Source organism: Hippocampus bargibanti, linkage group LG14, assembly GCF_051943395.1.
Source record: "Hippocampus bargibanti isolate YZ-2025 linkage group LG14, ASM5194339v1, whole genome shotgun sequence".
Lineage (NCBI taxonomy): Eukaryota > Metazoa > Chordata > Actinopteri > Syngnathiformes > Syngnathidae > Hippocampus > Hippocampus bargibanti.
Window position 1 is genome coordinate 10,437,493 of NC_142747.1, and position 20,363 is coordinate 10,457,855.

Genomic DNA, 20,363 nt, shown 5'->3' on the forward strand with positions numbered 1-20,363 from the left:
CAAGCACTTCTGCAAAAAAAGCATGCTGGGCAGTAGATTGCTTGACCAGTTTGTGTGTCACAAAATGGCAAACACTTTGAGTTTCAAAATTGATTCACACAGTTCATATAAGTCAAATCGGACGATCTTATTTGGGCTTTGCTTTATTGTGTCACGATGTGGATGGCGACCAACGGGTGCCGCTGTCGGCCCCGCCTGCTGGTCGTTCCAATCAGTGGCAGACTGTCACATTCTGGTTGGTGACCAACGGAGAAGCGCTTTAGGACCCGCCTGCAGCTGCACAGGTGTTGGTCGTTCCAATCAGTGGCAGTTAAAAGGACTCCCGGCACGGCCATTTGTTGTCGGGTCATTGTATGCATTGTATGTTTGCTTCACCCTGTCAGGGTTTTTTCATCTTGGCAGATTTTTACTAATTGTTTTCTTTGACACTTTGTAAATTTCTGTTCGGATGACTTTGATGTATTAGATTTTGTTCCTGCTGACTTTATTTTAATACAATTTGTCAAATACAACCTGCTGCTCCCTCCTGCCTGCTTATTTGGGATCCAGAACCATCACCTTGCAAACCGTGACAGAATGACCCGACCAACCTTCGGATTCCGCAGGTACAGCGGACCGGTCTCATTTCCATCCTGTGCCTGGCAGTGCAACGTCCATGTCGAGCCATGCTTCGTTGTGTAATTGTGTGAAAAGGGTCACACTCACGTCCACGAAAAGCTGTGCCGCATCCACGTCCACGTCAGGCCGAGACCTCTTTCCAGGTGGCCGTCCAGGGTGACACTCGGTGTCTGGCAATGCACTCTCACGTCCAGCCATGCGTTGTCGTGTATGTTGGAATTGAGTCACATCCACGACGAGCCCTACCACGTCCGCGTCAGGCCGAGACCCCACTCACCAATGGATCCCGCAGGTGCTAAGGACTGGTCTTGTTTCCCCTGTGCCGGGCATTGCACGTCCACATTAGGCCATGCTTCGTCGCGTGACTGTTTGAATGAGTCGCACTGCGAATGGCGCTCCACTGGAGCGCCATTCCCGAAATTGTTCGGGTTTTGGTTTTTCTTGCAGGGTGAGTGTGTGGGGGTTCCGATAAGGCATTGGTCAGACCTCTGGCAATGTTTTTCCATCCCACGAGGGGGCATCATTTGCCTTTTGTACAGCCCACCCCATTTCAAGCTCAGATAACTCCAGACCCCATTAACCTAGGATTTAACACTTTTTTTCTGATGAAAGAAGAGAGTTTTCAGGTTTTTTACACTAAATTGAATGTTTACATATTCCTAAAACTCAATATTCTGTGGGTCCTGGAATTTGAGTGAAAATGACAAAAACCCCGGCACTGTAGTGGACACATTTTTGCACGTCTGGCGGTGAATGAGTTAACATCAGAATATTCAATTTCCTTCCTGATCAGCTTCAGTTTACCTCAGGCATGATTCCTCAAGATCCCAAATAGGTGCTCAATCACGTGTTTTGCGTGCTACTTGCGCATGTGTCACATTTGAAATTATCATTTCAATATTTCACTAAAATCCCAAATTGTAAGAATGAATCCATCCTGCACATCCATCAATCATATCCACATCTCTCGTGAGGTTCACTAGTGAAGAAGATGTAAGGACAGATACTGTACAAATCATTAAAACTTCATGATACGAGGGGTAGCAATCAGGAGACCCGCAGATGTTCAACATGCAGGTGGCCTCGAATACATGGAAGTAGTCAAGGGAGGCAGGCTTTTGCAATTGCAATTGCAATTTAGTTGAAAGAAAACCAAAAGTCCAACAAAATGTATTTATAAAGACAACATAATTCAAAACAACATCCGGAAAATGACAAGAACAAAAAGTCACTGCAGCTGAAAAAATCAAGTGCAGCGAGCAACCTCTGAGCTTTCCATGAATCTAGAGGATTGCCAAATGAACTCCGACTGCTGGACACAGCGAACACAGCTTTACGAAGACTGGAAGGCAGCACTGTTATACGAGCCTGACATGATGTTATGTTTGGACCAAATGTGTTTATGTACAGTCACATTGCTGTGCAGTACCATAAGTTACACAAGGTAGTATTCTATCCAGACAAAGTGTGCATGGACAAAGTACTAAAATCTCCTGGATGAAGAAATGCTACTCAGAGGATCTGGGAAAAAAATGACATCACCTCAACTGTCAACATCCTTCAGCTAAGAAGCCACAAATCCACTTTACAAAAGATACGCTTTCATGCTACATGGCCGAGCATCACCGAATTACTGTTCATAGTACGCAGTGAGGTAATACCAGCTTTGGTTTGGTCACGCAGAAGTAAAAGTGAGGAAAAAGCTAGCAAGTGATTTACTCAATCCCTGCTACAGCAGCCAAATCTGCTGTGGAAAAAAAGTAGAACATGGCCTGAAATAAATAGATAGATGGAAGGATACAATACAATACATTGATTTATATAGCGCTTTAACAACAGCTAAAGCTGTAACAAAGTGCTGAACACGGACAACTATCATAAACAGGAAATAAAGCAGTCACAAAGATAGTGGAAAGTACCATGGAGTGAAACCAAGATAATGTCGGAATCATGCTAAGTCCACCGCCAAAGAGTAAAAGTGAGTTTGAGACGGGTTTTGAATATCGGCAGCGAAGGGGCTTCCCGAATGTTCAGTGGAAGATCATTCCAGAAATTGGGACCAGCAACAGAGCCGTTTAGTTTTTGGCATATCTAATAATGTCTGGTCAGCAGACCTGAGGAGTCGGGAAGGTGTGGAAAGGGTGCATGAGCTTGGAAAGGTAAGGAGGAGCGAGGCCATTTAAAGATTTTAAAACTTTCTTTGTTTTCATTTTATTATATTATAAAAATGGTTTCACAGTTGTATTATTGAGTACATTACTCGTCCTTACATGTTTTGTGTGATCACCTAGTTTGTGTTATTTTAAGATGGAACTACTCCAGAGTATTAAGGGATGTAGAAGTGAGTTGTATGTTTTTTTTTCTTTTCACTGTCTGTATGGACATGTGAAATAATAATAAAAAACTTTAAATTGAAAAAAAGAAAACAAATAATAAGATATTGAAAATGACTCTAAAATGTACAGGTATAGGGAGCCAGAGAAGAGATGCCAGAGTCGGAGATATGTGCTCCTTACAAGTATCCGTCAAGAGCCGAGCAGCAGCATACTGGACCAGCGAGAGACGCTTCATGGAGGATTGGCTGAATCAAAAAAAAAGTGCATTACATGAATCTAGCCCAGATGTGACAAAGGCATGAATTACTCCCTCAATGTGCTCATGAGATAGGACAGATTTTATTTGAATCAGCTGCCTAAGATGAAAGAGATTGGATTTAACAACAGCACCAATTTGTCGGTCAAGTTTAATCATTGTCCAGTTTAAGAACCAAGTTTGACACTGTTGACTTCAGATAAGAAGCCAGGGGGCCCAAGTCAACAGGATGAGATGTTCATGGGCACGTTGGACCAAACAGTCTAACCTTTGTCTTCTTTTCATTGACATTCAAGACGTTTTGTGCCATCCAGGTTTTGATTTCCTCGAGGCAGGATAAAAGGGGCCTTAATGAAAAAAAAGTGTCTTTTTCGCTCAATGGGACATAGATCGGATGGATGGATGGATGGATGGATGGATGGATGGATGGATGGATTTATGGATGGATGGAGAGATGGACTGATGGACAGATATCGATAGATATTGATATAGATAGATATAGGTAGATATAGATAGATCGAGGTAGAGATAGATAGATAGATAGATAGATAGATAGATAGATAGATAGATAGATAGATAGATAGATAGATAGATAGATAGATAGATAGATAGATAGATAGATAGATAGATAGATAGATAGATAGATAGATAGATAGATAGATAGATAGATGCATTCATACAGTACATACATAAATACAATGGATGCAAACCATATGATGGTTGCAATAATATGGATTTGTTGTTATTTAATTTTAAATACTGTACTGTTGACCAGCGGTGTAGTGAGTGCTGTTCCGGCTATAGTACTGACACAACTGTAACCGTTATTTGAATAATTCTGTTTGCCCTTGCCCCTCCCTATCTGTCTGACCTGCTTCAAATCTCCGTTCCCTCTCGGTCCCTGATCCTTATCCTCCCTTCACCTCTATGTGCCCTCTGCCCGTCTCACCAAGAAGGGATGCAGGGCTTTCAGCCGCTCTGCTCCCAAACTCTGGAATTCACTTCCATCCAACATCAGTAATATTGACTACTTTCAAATCCCACCTCAAAACCCATCTGTTTAAAATTGCATTCATGGTCTAGTTCAATCAGCTATTTTATTATTTATCATTTTACTTATGGTTTTATTGTTGTGTGCTTTGTTTTTATTGTAAAGTGTCCTTGGGTGTTCTAAAAGGCTCTTGAAATTAAATGCATTATTATTATTATTATTATTATTATTATTATTATTATTATTATTATTATTATTATTATTATTATTATTAAGTGCACCCAGGGGCTTCTTTGGAGACAAAAACCTTAACAGCGCTTTTGTAGAAAACGTCACAGGCTCAAAGGGAGGTGACTGACTTGAACGCCCTGCGTCAAGTATTGCTGATTTAAGACCATCATCAAAAAACGACATACAATCTATTCTCACTGGGTTGTTCAAATTCCAACCTTAAATTTCTGAAACCTAATTATTAAGTCATCGAAACATGGACGGATGCACTGAGATAAAGCGACGACGCAAGTGCTTCCTCATCTCAAGAATTTCACTCCCATTTTTGTTTTTTCCATTCCCTAATGCACTCTTCAAAGACCAATGTCCTCAAAAACGAAGTACATGTATGTTTGTGCACTGTTTTGTCCATCCACTCCATATCCATCATATGATTTTGTATGAGAATCATTCTCCCTCAAGTCCCTTGAATGAACCTTCTCTCCATCCTGGAGGCCCACATGGCACTTGATGCTGTTGTTTGATTATTTTTTGACCCATCTTCACCAAAAATATCTCGATGATATCCACCTGAAGAACAGCGAGGGTCTTATGTTCATTTTTTTTGTGCTTGGCATCACTTATCTGTATTTCTACTTGTGATTATTTCAGACCCAGACATGACAAGACCTTACCTTGTCTTTTTTTTTGTTTCAGTCTTTATTTTTCTCCTCCTAGTCCTCCTCCTCAAGATGTTTCTTCTTTCATCACTCACATCCTATAATAATGTCAGCCAAGGTGGTCATGCTGGATGGAAAAATCCAATTCCCACCTTCCATTAGGGCCACAATTTTTCGGGACTTCACGATCACCACGGTATAATTAACCATCTTTTTTCCCCTCTGTTCTTTTTCGTCCTTAATGAGACCCAAGTGACATTTCCTCAGTAATATTTTTTTAGTTTATTTTAGAAAGTACAAGTATATTACACTGTCTCACAGCAGTAACTTTATTGGGTGTATGAATTTTAATAACATGTTTATGTTATTTAGTAAAACACAAAAGAGCAGCATAACTGATGGGAGACGCACATTTAAAGATGTGTTTCTTTCATCCTTCCAAAAAGCTCATTCAGGGATAAAGAAAACAGCATGGGGACATTGTTCCAAAAGCTTGGAGAATTTATGACACTATTAATCGGCTCATTTAAACATAGAGATGGATGGGGAAAACCACAAATGAGTGTGCTCTCAGTCGCGCAAAAAAATATATATGAACAAAAAATAGCTGAAGAGAATCATAGCGGCATGTTTAAAAACTGAATAAAACGAAAAAAATGGGAAGAGCAGTGTGTTTTTGTTTAGTTTTTATTTTGGGATACATGACTATGTGAGGGCGGCCTGGTAGTCGAGTGGGTAGCACACCGGTTTCACAGTGCAGAGGTCGCCGGTTCGCGTCCCGGTCCGGCCTCCCTGTGTGGAGTTTGCATGTTCTCCCCGGACCCGCGTGGGTTTTCTCCGGGTCCTCCGGTTTCCTCCCACACTCCAAAAACATGCATGGCAGGCAGATTGACCACTCCAAATTGTCCCTAGGTGTGAGTGTGAGAGTGACTGTTGTACGTCTTTGTGTGCCCTGCGATTGGCTGGCAACCAATTCAGGGTGTCCCCCGCCTCGTGCCCGAAGACAGCTGAGATAGGCTCCAGCAACCCCCGCGACCCTAATGGGGAATAAGCGGTACGGAAAATGAGAGATGAGAGATGAGATGACTATGTGAATAATCTACGAGTGTATTAACATGATAATTTATGAAGAAGAAGGATTAGGCCGAGATACATATTTCCACTTCCCTGTGAATATGAAAACTAGACTGAACTAAGTTATAAATATCATTTTTCCCTGTCATCAGGTAACATATTTGGATTGGATTTGATTTGCTTTTATTAGTGGAGAAATTGACATTTCACAGCAGCAAAGTTATCGAAGGATGAGGAAAGGCAAGGAAGAAATAGAAAAACAAAATACAGAAGCTGTTGTAAAGGCAGCCACTCTTGCGGCGCCATCTTGATGTCAAAAGAACAAAAAAACAAAATGACAGAATAGTATGACAAAAGAAAGACACAGATAGTCATTCAATCTTAAGCACTTTCTGCACCTCTTTGTTGCATGAAGCAGTTCTAGATTAAAAAGGACAGGATCAAAGCATCCTTTACACCAGTGGATTAGGGACATCATGGTGGAATGTGCACGTCTGGTACAAGCTAAATGTGAAACTAAATATGAAGCTGTAGCATCGATTGACGAAAAATCTCCTGTCCCACGTAAATCAACTTCAATTCCAAGCCACGACAGTTCCACATACGCATCGGCGCCCCTGCGCTGACGCTTCTTTCTTCTCATCGCCATTCATCCATCCAGCCGCAGACTGTCCAACAGCACCAACCTTTCCGCTGAACAAAGTGGTGCTGTTAAAATGCTGCCCATGACATCGATGAAAAGGTTTCTTCAGCTGTCATCTGTACTTCTTTGAAGGTGTTGGATGTTTCGATTCTTATCCAAGAGACTTTTCATCGATGGACAACTCCTGTATGATTGAGAGCTTACACAGACGTGCTGCTCATGCCAGGCACAGAAAAGCACAATCGCCCCAGAGCTGTTCAGCGATAACAGTCAAATGGTGCCGACATTCCTCCCAAATCAAAAACAGTGCTGGCATATTCGTGCTGCCAAAAAGACGCAACCGCTCAGCAGAGTCTCTTCCTTGATGAATGTAGTGGCCAAAAATGCTAAAAAAACAATCCATATCAATTCCACACGATGCACAACAACACCGAGTGACCAAAAAAACAAAACAAAAAAAAAACACGAAAACAACACAAAACAACAACAAAAATAGCAAAGCTTGTGAGAGCACTGGCTGACAGCTGCTTACTGGACTTCTTTTAAGCTACTCTAAATTGTCCTTTAGTGTGAGTCTTGGCGTCTATGGTTGTTCGTCCCTGAGTGCCCCGTGATTGGCTGTCAACCAGTTCAGAGTTTATCCCGCCTAGTGCCCGGAGACAACTGGGATAGGCTTCAGGACGCACTCGAAGCTTGTGAGGATAAGCGGATTGGAAAATGGATGGATAAAGAGTTAAGAGGTACCGAATTTTCTGAACTATAAAGTGCGCATATATTACAAGGCGCACCTACAACGAATGACACACACACAAAAAAAAAAAAAAACATACAGTATAATAAGGCGCATGGTCAGCTTTTGAAAAAAAAGTAGGCTTGTCTTGTGCGGAAAATCTGGCATTGTAATTATACTTGTAAATAATACTATGTACAACATGATATTCAAACATCACAAGATTTGTCTACAGAACCACGCAGAACTCCACTCAGCGTACCATGAGCAAGTCAAAGCCATTTACCCCAACTTGTTATTTCAACTCCTTTATCTCAATAGTTTTGTAGAGGATTACTCTATTTTGGATGAAAATGGAACTGACTTTGGTCTCATCTCCTGTCCCATATGGTGCTCCGTACCCCCTCTCCCCTTTCCAACCCTCTAATCCTATCTTCTCTCCTCAATTTTTTCCGCTTTTGCTTTCTTCTCCGCTCCATTTACTGCCACATCTCATTCCCTATTTTTCCAATCCTCACCTCCCTCTATCCTCTTTACTCTACGACTGTTCCACCCCCGGACCGCATCCTTCATCATCCCCTCGTCTTTGTATCTCTCTCCCGATTTGGCGTTGATCAACCCCGGTTTTCGCTCCTGTCTTCATTCTTCTCCTTGTTTCATTTACGCCTCTCCCTAACACGTGCTGCTTTCCCCTCACATTCTCTCCTTGGCTCAACAAGGCTGTCCATTTATTTGGCCTCATCCATTTTCCTCGACGTGTTCCTGCTCCTTGCATATCTTCTCATTGTTCTCATTGCCCTCTACTTTCCTCTCTCTTGGCCTTTTTCGTTTCTCAACTTCTCTCGATGGACTCATTCTCTATCTTGATCTTTGAAACAGAAAGCACATTTGAATAAAGAGAAACAATCTGCTCCTTCAGTCTGTGATGTGGACTCATTCATTTCTGTTTTAGCCTTTGAGTCCAGTGGGTGTCAAACTGCCTGCCTCAGGCCCACTCTCACATCACAAATGCATGCATAGACAAGCTCATTGCGACTTGCCAGAGCAATAAACTGCAGGCTTGCTCAGAATGCTGCAAGGGAATCGTAACGGTCTGCACCGATTACAGTCTTAGGTCTTTGTCTCCTTTGCCCCTCTATCTCCTTCCTGTCTGCTCTGTATCGACTGCTATTTCTTCTCCATGAGTAACATTTTGGTCTCTTGGATGTTTATGTTCATACCATAGTCTTTTTTTCCCTCTTTTTGACAGACACCTGCCCTTTTCCACTATCGGCCCATCACATGCAACCCTCTTTCTCTGTGACCTTATTACATCAGGATTTCTTCTTTCCGTATGCCGGTCTCCATTTCTGTCACATTTTGTTTGGAAATGGCATTCATTCACTTCAGATGAGCTTTATTGTTCATCCGAAAGTTATAAAATGCAGTTCCGTTCATGACCGCATATCACCGTATCCGTCCCATCCTTCCTGTAGGTCTCTGTTTGCATTTTCATATGACCGCTCTCGACTCACACACCCTTCTCTTTGACTCGAGATGGCTATTCTCACTCTTCCTCTTGCTCTCTTTACAGCCCTCATTACCATGTGTGTGTCCGTGTCGGGATTCATCCTGTCAGCGAAAGGTCAGCAGCGGGGATTTCCCAGGGCATTGCAGCTCGCAGCGCACAGCACTGTGCAACAGCAGCCTTATGGTGCATATTAATAATGATAGCAAAAGCACGCTTACATCCTTAATGCCACCATATTCGCATATTAAATAGAAAATAGCCAAAGGCCCAGGAACAAAGGCCGCCAATACAGCGTGAACGTTTTGCGCACTTAGCTCGACTTGAGCACTTCCTGCTTTCAGCTCGAGACGTTTATGCGCATAAAGGCTATGGCCCGACGCAACATATTTGAGGGGCCAGCTGCTGTGGCAAAAGTCTACCCACAGGGCCATCCATGCGTTTCCTGCTGAAGATATCATTCACCCGTTTTCCTTTCTACTTCTCGCTAACGTATCACTAATCAGCGCCCATTTTAATTATGTTTCGTCGCTTGACGACCCTTCGAGCATGACTTTTGAATGCGTTCGAGTCAGCATTGTTTTACTATTTTGGGGTGTTTACTGTTTCTGTAGAATGGATTTGTTGTCTGAACTCATTTTTTCTGCATGACTGATTTTTCTTCCATTGTCAATGCTTTGTATGCAAAATGTGGATGTTCTTTACATGCTTTGTAAACACATTTAAGCTGTGTCGCAACATTAACTACCAAAGGGGAAAAAAACAAGGAACACCTTAGCTATAAAAATCATTAGCTCTTGTTCGTTAAAATACATTTTACAATAGAGTTTGTTAGAAATTTTTTTTGTTTAATTCAAAATTGTTTGTTCAATGTAACTTTTAAATAATGCATTTGTTTTCCTGAACAATACTAATCTTTGTATCAATATGCATTAAGAATTGTAAAAAATCTACACTATCCACATGTAATTTCACCGTGTTATTTATGTATTTGTTTGTTTTTCATTCATTCATTCATTCACCGATTCATTCATTCATTCATTCATTCATTCATTGGCCTCCATTATAATTCCTCGTGAAAGGTGGAGTTACTAATATCATGAGGATTACTGGATGAAGTGCTCGAAATATCAAGTAAATGTTATTTAAAACCAACATGTAAGATAGAGGGACTTGCAAATAAACCATTTAATATACTGTACAATAGGACTTTAATGTACAGCAGGATCAGATGCTAACTCAGAACATCTGTTGCCTCAAAGATGAAACACTGGATTATATTTTACTGGAAATGACACTGATACAGAAGAAAGTTGCAAAGAAACATTTACTTTAACAGTGGTTGTGATTGGACTATTGTTGAAAACATTCAGCATTCTTTTTGGTCAATTTTGATACATATCATCTCATATGCCAATTTTTAGGACATCTGGTGAGCCATTTAAAGGAATCCATTCAGGGGAACGTTTCATCCGTCAGTGCGTGTCGTCACTAAATGGATTGAGTGTTTTTGGGTCAGTAAACACTGAAGCGCGAGCCATTTTAGCTCACTCAGGACCAGGTGCAACAAAGCAGCAACGTTTCCTACCGCCCCATGGAGTGTCCACATCGTCACTGTGACTCCCGCAATTTGCTGTGAGGTCAAATGTTCATTTTTCGACACCAATGTCTTCTACGTTGTGTTGCTGCATATATGGCTGTAGCTAGACTAAACCGCACTGATAGCAAATCCACAAAATAGTGTATTTTCTATGTATTTTTGTTCCGATCATATTCCATGAAGCTTGGTCACTGTATACTGAGCCCTTACGCTTTATATTTTGTTTAACCAAATACACAAAACAGTAAATGAATGCTCACACATATATTGGAGTACGGGTCGTTCATGTCACACTGTTTGTGATTTGAACAATGTGAAAATGAATAGCAACGTTTATAAGTGACACTCCGACGAAGGCGGAAGTATACGCTGAAACATGTCATGTAATTGAAAACCTACAAAACACTGTCTGTAAGAAAACAATCTGTTGTAAATTAAAAAAAAAGTTCATAAGTGATGTATGGATTGGAGACGGTGGCTCTGAAGAAATCGCAGGAAGCAGGGCTGAAAGGTGGAGGAAATGAAGACGTTAAGCTTTTCTTTAAGCTAGCTAGTATTAGAAATGAGCTCATCAAAGAAATGGTCAAGGTCTGTTCTGATTAAGTGTAGGGTTTCCACCGCAACAAAAACCATTACTCCGACAGGAAATATATTTTCAATTTTAAACGATAACAACAAATTAAGATGATCCCGTCATCTTTTTCCACACTTCTATTTTGTCATGAATTGTAGTGTACTTTTCCTTCTGTAAAATAGTGGCCAGAATCTTTTTCCACATCATTTTCAGTGATATTCTTAATACCTTCCCTTTCCGGCTCAGTTTATCTTTGCATTTATTCATTCACTCAATACACACAAGACGGCAGGGCGCAGTAGCAGATGCGGTTGACGTTCTGCACCAACGGAGCAGAAGGCTGTAGTTAGCCGACTTGGCATGAAACAGAATGCCTCAACACGGAACAGAGGTTAGCGCAGCAGGGCTAAGGGCTCTCTGGAGTAGCAAGGGTATCTCACACATTTGTGCTGTGCGTTCCGGTCCTCACTGTAAGCGATTTCACTTTGCAATTAGTAACAGACTTGTTTGCTCAATCTGATCCAAGCACAATCATGGGGACCTGTTTGAAAAAAATATCTCTCATACTTACATGATTTTTTTTAATACTACGAAAATATATTTCAGCCAATAAGTGCCTTGTTACTGACTTGGGGTTGGAATTTTAACATGGAATGGAAGTTAAATGGTCCTGACTGACCGAATGAATGAATAAATGAATCACTGAAAGAATGACTAAATAAATAAAAAAAAGAATGAATAAATAAATATGTAATTACATAAATAAATAAATAAATAAATAAAAACACATGTGTCACCAGACACCATAATCTTGCAATGTGGTGTCAATCCCGTCCTGTTGCAGTGTTTTCAAGATTGCGATAGAAGGATTTACTCCCAGGCAAATGACGGTGCAACCACCCATAATGTATATTCTTTGGAAACCTGACATCCCGAATAATTAGAACGATACAAATGTGATGTCAGGCTGACCACAAAGCATCAAAACTCACATTTTATTTATTTGCTATTCCGGAAACAAGTATTTGCCTCAGATGTGAGGAGAACGACTTGAAATAAAGGACATCTTGTTCGGATCTAATGAGAATTGTAATTGTGAAAACAAGTACTTGCCTCATATTTGAAGATAAGAACTTGTTAGGAAGATAAGACCTTATTAGGAACTAACAGGGACGGAAATGGGTGAAGGGGTGTGCATAGAATTGAGCTCAAAGCTACATCAATCCCAGGAGTTTATCTTTAGCAAGCTCAAAGACCATCGCGATGTTGTTGAGTCGTTTTTCGTAAATCTTGGTTAATCCAAAACTAAATCATTTGGCGGCCGTTTCGTGTCTGGAATGAACAAAATCCACCACGTTACAATTGACTTGATGCTAAAAACGCCGTTTGGTGCCATGCCGTTGCAAGCTATAACATGCCACGTTTCAGTCTATGAAAGATCACTCTGATATGTTCCCCTTTAATCTCGAAAACAGTTGTCCTTGTTGTATTTAACTGCGGCGTAGTTTTTCACACTGTGCGTTAACGTCCAATGTCATGTTGCGGTGAGGTGTCATTTTACACAGTAGTCTCAGGCCATATCTATCCTGTGCTGCAAAGTGCCTTGTGTAATACAGCGTGGGGATGAAGGCAGCTCTGCCAGAGTACTCAGCTCCTCATGCTCCAGTGAATGGAACGAAAATATTACACGTTAGCAGGCACGAACTATTTTAGAAACCCCGCAAACCTTTGAGCAGCAATTTCATCTGAGTGAAATTATCGCATGGGTTTCAAGAACAAATACACATTATGAATATGATACAATGGCTATTCCTGTATATTTGTTATATTCGTATCCACACTTTAAAAAGACTATGCATCTACTTAAAATGTATCTGGATAGACCATACATCCATATCAGAAAAATATTTGTGTGAAACCACCGGCGAAAAAAGGCAACAACACACCCTTTTTTTCAGTGCAGCTAGATATAGATGTGGTAGGTAATTCAATTAATTTATATTTTATTTTTTTATTACTTTATTTAAATCCATCACTGCCCCATCACTTCATTTGATATAGCGTTACCATGATATCATTGATACAGTTCTTTTTTCTTTTTTTTACATTGCAACTTTCGGTTATATTCCTGCTTTGATGAGCATATACATATGATCCCCAACATCGTGACTGTTTTTCTCCCCCCGCCCCACCAAATCTATTTGGTGCCTTGGCTGTTTAGATGATGCTGACAGAGGATGAGAATTTGTGAATTATAAATCCAAACAGCAATGGCTATGTCAGACATATTTTTGTAAACAACATTAAAGGTCTGTGCTGGAGGATCTGTCTTTTTATGTATAAACCCAAATCCCAACGAGGATGCAAAATTGTGTTGCACATCAAAAAAAGAATGCTTATGCAAATCCTTTTCAACATTTATTCAATTTAATACACACAAATACAAACACACGGGTATTTAATGTTCAAAGTAAAATATATGCTGTTATGATATAGTGCAGGTGGCTTTACTGGTCCAAAGAAAAACATAAAACAATGATAATAATAATAATAATAATAATAATAATAATAATAATAATAATAATAATAATAATAATAAATCAAAGAATAATTATTTATATCATGGGCCAGGGTATTGCAGGGGATACAGGAAATTGAAGTAAATTGTTTTGTAGTAAAACCTTTCCCAAAGCTAACTCACTCAGAATGTCACTCAAGTACTGGATGGAAAGGCAGTATTTTAGAAGGGTTGCAGTTTTGTTAAATTTTTAATATTCTTTTATACTTGTGGCTGTGCCCCTGACAAACATTTCCGAAACAACATTGAGATAGAAATGAGTGTATTTTTTGTGTCACACTTGTTTTTGTGCGCAGGTATAATGATCCCAAAAAACTGTCATTTCTGACAAACAGCCATTGCATCAATTATTTTGTCAAATGTACAAGTCACTCAGCCTATTGAGAATTCCTCTGCAACTCATTTTACTTGATATCAAGTCATTTCCGAGGAACAACACGTGTGCAAAATGTTCTTCCTACGCCTGATAATAATCTGTTATTTCTACCTCGTGTTTAGGCACCTACCACCACACCACCTGGCGGAATTATGACAGGTGCACAATCGGTTGAAGTTTATTTGGAGAAGCAAGAATGGATGAATCGTCATGTGAGCGGTGGTGATATGAGGAAAGGTGCAGTGAGAGAAATAACCCAGATATGCAAGAGTGTGCTTATGTGTCTGTGCCTGTGTTTGAGGGATGTAGCAAGAGAATTACAGAGGAATAGATGAGAGCATGTCAAGAAGCGCTTTTTGGCTCTTTTTCTGTGAGGATAAAGCTTTTCCGCCTTGTGCTGTGGAATCCTGCAGTGGAGCTGTCCAAAGTCCTGGAATGACTGTTAGAGTTTTTGTTGTTTTTTTGGGTGGAGGTGGGCTTTCTTTACCTCCCTTTTTCAAGTATTTTCCTGGCTTGCAGTCACATTTGGTATCATTATTGTTGCACCTTTGTTTGCTAAAAGTAACGAAACTGTAGTTTACACCTTGTTTTCGATTGCTGTTTTCTATGAAACAGTCTTAATCAGTTTTAAGAAGTCACTTACAGCACAATGAATCTACCAACATGGAGTTCATGCACAAAGTCGAAGAATTATGATGACAAATGTCATACAAGACTTCATGAAACTTTTTCTTTTTGAGCATCTTAAGGACTAACTCTTCCTTTCGCAATGGCTTGTGCATTTACATAGCCACCAGAAGCCAATGAGCCAAACAGTAATGTGGTCCAATTGAACCCGCTGCTACCACTATGCGCCCAAGATGAGGACAATCAGTCAAATCTATTCCGTGTTAATGTGAAGAGACTCGGCTCCCAGGCGCTCACAGTCTCTGCCTTTGCAAATGCACTTGTCACCCTGTCACATGGAAACTCATTTATTCAGTCGTTTGCCAGAATCGAATTAAAAAATATACATCCAGTCTGTATCATGCATGGGATGAGTAATGTTGTTTTATTTTATTTTTAATGAACAAACAGTAATCATAAATAAATGGATGTTAATACTTATTCCGACATGGGTGTTAAAACATTATTTACTGCTGGCCAGTCCGTATACATTTAACTGTTTATGACACGACTGTTTATGTCAATAAAACTGTAACCGACATCTGGGTTGGTGCAAACCTGCTATCAGACAGACTCACAGAATGAATAATGGTCAACTCTGAATGTCAAACTTGTACACATGACTACAAATAGCGCTATGTAAAAATTGGACTATGCATCCTCAAATAAATTTTCAACTTTTGTCAAGATTTGCAAGGTGGTGGTGGACCCCAAAAAGGACCAAGGTGTATTTGACAAATTGTATTAAATAAAGCGAGCAGGAACAAAATCTCAAACAATGTCATCAGAACAAAAAGGTCCAAAGTAGCAAACAAGTCCATTAATAAAACATGACGAGCCGAGACAAACAATGACCCAACTGAATGGCAGTGCGGGGAAGGTTTTTAACTGCCACTGATTAAAACGACAGAAACCTGTGCAGCTGCAGGAGGGCCTCTACAGTGCCACCTGTTGGTCGCAAACCGAAACGTTACAACTTTAAAGCGACTCAAGGATCTGTTTCCATCTCTTTTGAATTACCTATTTGGTCTTTTATTTAAAAACTTCAAGATGACCAGATATGAATTCCAACCCCCAATGTGAACTGAAGCTATCACAACAACACTCTGACCTATTTTGTTTCTTATGACCGGTAATAATTTGAGCAATACTAATGCAGGGTGATTGCAATTTTATTATACACTGCAATATATGTGATATTTGATCACAATGAATTGCAAAAATCCATTCATCCATCTCTCCATACACCATCCATCCCATCCATCCATCCATCCATCCATCCATCCATCCATCCATCCATCCATCCATCCATCCATCCATCCACAAATGATAAATCACCAACAAATCCCCTATCCATCAGTATACTCAAAACATATTTGTTTGACTGAGTGACACGAAATAAGATGAGGCTATTCACTCAACATCATATGTTTGTCTATTTCCGTTGGGTTTCCTCTGATATTGGATCATCTTCATGGCTTTATCATCTTTAATCTTATGTTTCCTCTCATAGAAATTGCCCAATGTCGAGCTATAATCAGATAATTTAAGGGCAAGATGAAAAAAACATGCAGCATCTGTAGACATCTATGATTTGGTATTGGAGATTGCACTAATCATTGCTATTATTGTGCATGTGTGTCACTGTGGAATTTAATTTGCATAACTTCTCTCAATTACTTTTCATCAGGGCTAAATGTCATTTTTATGGATGCCATTTAAAAAAAACAGTGGAGGAAAATAGCTCATCTACAGCCCCTAGTGGTACAAGTGCCACAATTGTTACGATGCCCTTTGGAATTGATGTATTCTAGCACTAAACATGATTTTTATTCTGCACTATTTTCGGATTTTTTTAGGGGCCATGGGATATATATACTACGGTTATTACAATTCTGTATTGTTAAAACCACATAATCAACCATGTAATATCGAATGCATTGTCCCTTACTTGGAAAGTTTGCGTCCAACGAACATCATACTACGTATTTTAAATCTGTTTCAGACGGTTCTCCCGTTTTATCGTAATGTATTATAAAACAGAGGTTGAAGCAAACGCCCTGCATCAATTAATCATTGCGCAATCCGCCAGCAGAAGCGTATGGTCAGACGGGAGTGGAGGGGAGGATACAGACTGCGTTGGGACAAAGCCCATAGCCGCTCTGTGGGAAAGTAACTGCAGGCGGGGCCAGCAAGGATGCTCGCAGTGTCGGAGCATATCCCATTTTATCAGGGATAAGCCCTTGCGCGAGGGTTCTTTGCTGCTTACAAGACGGATTTATTTGTTGATTTTTTCATTTTATTTTTTTTGGCTGAATTCTTTATGGATCGTTGCTCTGCAGGCTGCCACTTCAACGTTTTCTGTAAGTCTCTTGAACGCAGACAACGGGTCAAGACAAAGTCACTTATGAGGCGGAAAGAAGGCAACGACTCTTGGGATAACCTTGCAGCGAAGCCTAATCTTTTGAGGGGCAACGGGAGGTTATCGTACCATCGGAGGTGTTTGATATAGCTGCAAATGGCAGACCTCCGCTGTCGGGACAGCAATGCATTTTTGAGCTGCGAGAGCGAGCATTGAGCCGCAATCGGGCCACCAAGGCGACAAGCAAACTGTCCCCATGATGGAATCGATCTCCAAGCGATCCCTTTATCGTTGCTTTGTCATTGCCTAACCAAGTGGTGGTTTCCAGGTTAAGACGCATTGGATATTTTCCTTAAAACGGGCGATTGGAAGAAGAGGAGAGAGGGGAGCTCGTGTGGAGAGTAAATGACCGTGAACGCAGCGGTGCACCGGTTTAGCGGCGTTTTCTCAGCCCCTGAGATGCGTCCCGGTGGATCTCGAACGGACGTTGGCTGTTCGTTTATTTAAATACGACTGAACCGTGTCACGTGGCCTGACAACCTGAAAAGTGAACCTGGTATAGGCAAGAGACTGACGAAAAATAAATGCATACTCACAAAAAAGTGGACACCGGCTATTTTTATGTATAAAATGGTTCTGACCAAGAGTGGGATTATTTTGCACAATCTTGGTTGAGAGGGGTTCTGCGCTTGGTTTCCCAAGAGTGGAGATAAGCGGACAAATAACCCCTAGTGCCAGTGAGGACACGAGGGAGACACAAAGGTACAGTATACAGTATAATGTTTCCCTTTGTACTTTGAGCCATCTGATTATTGCCCCACTCTCCATCCGAGTAATGCACAAATATGAGAGAATCAGGGGAGGCCCGATGGGGAAGATAATGGCGCTGGTGTTCTCTCCTATGCGGTCGAGATGTGATGATATCCGATTTGAAGATTTGGAGGCAAATGGGACAATGGAGTGAGAGAGGTGGGATATGAGACTCAATATGGTTGAAGGAGTGAGGATGGGTGGGGTAGGGTGGTATACTGGTACCTCTACTTGTTAAATTAATCACGTCTGGAAGAAATTGCTTTACTACATTACATTTTGAAAGTAGAGATGCATTTTCAATGTAAATGCCCTTATTCGTTCCAAGTCCCCCAAAATTTCAATATAAATATTTCCCAAAGTATAAAAAATGCATAGAAATATGTAACAAACAGACATTACAATTACATTATTGCACACTAAATGACAGTGGTGTATCATGTAAAAAGCAAAGGATATAAATGGTCATTTAACTCATTATTTTTGGCCTTCTCTAGGCCAAGTTTCTCTCTCATATTTTTTTATTTTTATGTTTGTAAAGAACTAATGCAAGAGCATTTACTTTGCCGACTTAAAACAATCCTTTGGACATGTCCATTGTGAGCGATCACCTGAAAAGTGAACACTTTTTCTGGGTGATTCACATTTACGTAAAACTATTGGAACACCTCATGGCTCAAGAGTCAAATGATGAGGATACATTGACACATATCTATGTAGATACGCACATATACAAATAAGGTATGGAAGTCCCAATTAGCCAATGGCATGACAAGATGATTGTTCGTATTAACCAACGGCAGAGCAGCGATAAGTATGTTGCCGACAGGAAACTCAAAGCGGCCAGTCATAATGCAATTTCTTTTAACTTGACATTTTGAAGAGACGTTCATAAGAAGGGGTACTGTTATATTCCCAAATTTTACTTTTATAGTTTAGCCGAGTGCATCACAACAGACGTGTTTCACACATCTGGCTCACAGTTCTGGAGTTCTCGGTTAGAATGTTGATTTTAGCCTTTGTATGGAGTTTGGAAGTTCTAAGTGTGTTTTCTGCATGTACTGCAAAGTCTTCTTTTCCTTTCGGCTTTTCCCTTCAGGCGGCGCCACAGCAAATCAGTGTCCTCCATCTTCAGAGGTTTGATTCAGACTTTTTAAAAAGCCATATTAGGTCAATGCTTGACAATAAATTCTCCATGTGAGTGTGAATGTTCTATACCGATATGTTGTTTACTGGTGACCAGCTGTCCCCCGAAGCTAAAACTGAGATCAACACTAATATGGGTACACGCTATAGAAACTGGATGGATGGACAGAGTTTTGCAGAGAGAGACGAAGATGGTCTTCAGGGCAAAGATACAAAGTATGGGAATTGGTGAGGGCATAATTATCAAAGGGGCAAATTGCCCAAGAGGACAAGTGTCAGGCTGTGCAGAGGGAAGAGGAGACTTGGGTTGACTTAAAATGAGTTGTCAGAGGAAAGAGGGCAGATGGAACACAGAGCAGCACAAGGGAGCAGCGATAGTCCAGGTGACGGCACAGTGGAGGTGAGAGGTGGGGGGTGTTCATGGGCAGGAATGGTTGGCGTAATGGTAGCAGAGAGGCAGGACCGCTGGGAAGGTGAGTGGCAAAAACAAGGGAGCATGGTGGATAATCATAAAATGGAATTGGGGGTCGTGGGTTGCAAGGAGGTGTGGGGTGGTTAATAGCGGAGGCTGCCCAAAAGACAGGAGTGTAAAATCAACAACCGCCCAGTATTGCAGCTTGCATTGAAAGCTATTGCAGCAGAGTGCTATAGGGGCCAACTGTATTAAACGATGCTGTGTTTTAGCTACTCTTTGATAATATCTAATGGTCTGCCGGGTAATGGCTCTTGCCGCGCCACAAGGAGACGGATCGAGAATATCGGAAACCACATAAAGCTGTCGTTAGAGATGCACACAGCTAACAATATTCATGCTGTGCTGTGTCAGCCCGTCGGTTTTTCTTTACCTGGTGGATTTGTTTATGACTTAAATGGCATCTTAGTTCCTCTCAAAAGGTCATGTGGTGGGTTGTTGAACATTGTACCATTTTAATTAATTGATTCAAAAATAACTTCCTATATTTAATACAAATTAAGAACCTTTGCTCATCGTGCTCTGCCAGCAACATCTAGTGCAAGACTGAATAGGAATCTTCTTTTCAACTCAAACTGCACTACATTGATGTTTCAATTTACCACATTTAAAACAGCTTCTGACAGTAGTTACGAGACCTGTTGTGGCTAAATATTACTTCACGTATAATGCACAGAGTCATCTTTTGAAGAAAATCAAGGATTTTGGGTGCACCTTATACTGTACATAGGAAA

General features: G+C 40.7%; 1 protein-coding gene across 4 annotated transcripts in view; it reads left to right on the forward strand.

The window, feature by feature from the left end:
• The first annotated feature begins 17,001 nt into the window (after positions 1-17,001).
• Positions 17,002-20,363, forward strand: part of LOC148888261 (leucine-rich repeat and fibronectin type III domain-containing protein 1-like protein) — a 100,019-nt gene continuing 96,657 nt past the window's right edge. For 3 of the 4 annotated variants that reach the window (XM_089013879.1, XM_089013882.1, XM_089013883.1), the window contains exon 1: positions 17,002-17,963. The gene's annotated coding sequence lies outside the window, so the exon portion shown is untranslated. Of the gene's footprint in view, positions 17,964-19,110; positions 19,149-20,363 lie in introns of all 4 variants that reach the window. The other variant, XM_089013880.1, reaches the window with a different exon arrangement.